This window comes from Tupaia chinensis, unplaced genomic scaffold (genome assembly GCF_000334495.1).
Source record: "Tupaia chinensis unplaced genomic scaffold, TupChi_1.0 Scaffold150288_1, whole genome shotgun sequence".
Classification (NCBI taxonomy): Eukaryota; Metazoa; Chordata; class Mammalia; order Scandentia; family Tupaiidae; genus Tupaia; species Tupaia belangeri.
This window is the reverse complement of record NW_006210128.1, coordinates 1,608,431-1,610,084: the sequence shown is the minus strand read 5'-3', so window position 1 is coordinate 1,610,084 and position 1,654 is coordinate 1,608,431. Positions and strand designations below refer to the sequence as shown.

The window sequence follows — 1,654 nt, the reverse complement described above, 5'->3', positions numbered from 1 at the left end:
CACGCCCTATAGCGAAAACCTCTCCAAAAAAAAAAAAAAAAGTTAATAAACACAGAGCGAGCTGGTAGTTAGTGGTTAAGGTGGCTAGATTCCAGCTGGCCAACTGTGTGGTTCGAGTCCTGTACCTGGCAACATGCCAGGAAAATGTGCATCCATGTTCGAATACTGACAGGAGGATGGAGAAGGGACTGTGGCATGGTCATTTCCCTGGAGGGGTGTTTTCCCCCTTCCTTTCTCTCTGGCAAGTGCGCGCCTGTGCCCTATATCTAACTATAAAAAATAAATGAATAAGGAAGTTAATAAACATTATCAGCCAGCCATTAAAACAAAACAGGGCCCCGGAAGAAGGGCTGCCTGGGAGCTCCGGGAGCTGGCGGAGGGCTGCGCTGGCGCCTGCGGACCCTGGCCATGGCCTGCGCCGCCGCGCGCTCCCCCGCCGACCAGGACAGGTTCGTTTGTATCTACCCTGCCTATTTAAACAAGAAGACCATCGCAGAGGGGAGGCGGATCCCCATCAGTAAAGTGCCAAAATCTGCAGATGCTCAGGATGTGCCTTCAGCCTGCCGTGTCCTGGGGCTCGTGTCCCAGTGGCTGGCTGCCCCAGCATCCGAGAAGGTTGCTGTGTCCTAATCCCTGTCCCTCCTGTCTACTCACACACAGGGAGTACCACTGTCTTCACTGGCAACACTGCAGGCTGTTGAAAACCCTACAGCTACAGAGATTCAAGAAGTCTGCTCAGCACTTGGACTCAATAAGACGTACTCTGGAGAATGGGAACGCGGCGTTCAGTACAGAGGCAGAGTCGGGTGCAGCTCAGACAGGAGGACAGCAGCCTCTGTCTCGTGCAGTTCCCCTCACATCAGCCAGTCATGTTGTACGCAGCGGAGAGGATACCTAAACTAAAACCACGGACGCAGAAAACCGGAGGAGCTGACCAAAGCCTTCAGCAAGGAGAAGGAAGTAACAAAGGGAAAGGGAGGAAGAAGTGACTTGATATGAGTGGAGGGTTCTCATTCGTATCCGAGAGAAACAGAAGCTTTTTGCAGCCACCATTTAACTGAACTCTGAACATCTGTGCCTCCATCTTTATCTCTGGAGTGGACAGTGAAATAAGTTAACATCAGAAGTTTGCACCTAGCTTTTCTGGAGTATAGGAATTGTCTTGTCTTGCAATGATGAGGTTTTATGGAAGAAGTATTTTTAAGTGGCCAATGAATGGCACCATAAGTTAATTGAAATCTGTATCTATTTCTCTTCTATGTAACATGTTTCAGGTAAATAAGTTAAATAAGATTTGAAATACATATTTTGCTCACCTTGTAAGTTAATGAAATAAAAATCTTAAACTGAAAAAAAAAAAACAGAAACTCTGACCGAGAGTCGTGGGTTTTTCCTGGACCTGGCACTAATGCACTGGCTCCCCTCTGGTCTGTCACTCATCACTCTGAGCTTCAAGTTCATCAATAACCAGGTACAGGCCCAGCCTGGTGGTGTAGTCCGTGACTGGAAGCCACATGGCTAACCACAGGTTCTAGTCCTTGGGTCAGCCTGGAAACACTGCGTGTGTGCACACGTCCGAGACCCTGACGATGAGATTGAGGTGTGTCAGGACCTCGCAGGGGTGCGTCTCTCCTTTCCCTCTATCATGCACGTA

At 49.1% G+C, this 1,654-nt stretch overlaps 1 pseudogene; it reads left to right on the top strand.

The window, feature by feature from the left end:
- The first annotated feature begins 301 nt into the window (after positions 1-301).
- LOC114006767 (signal recognition particle 19 kDa protein-like) lies at positions 302-1,275 on the top strand (annotated as a pseudogene).
- The last annotated feature ends 379 nt before the right edge of the window (positions 1,276-1,654 follow it).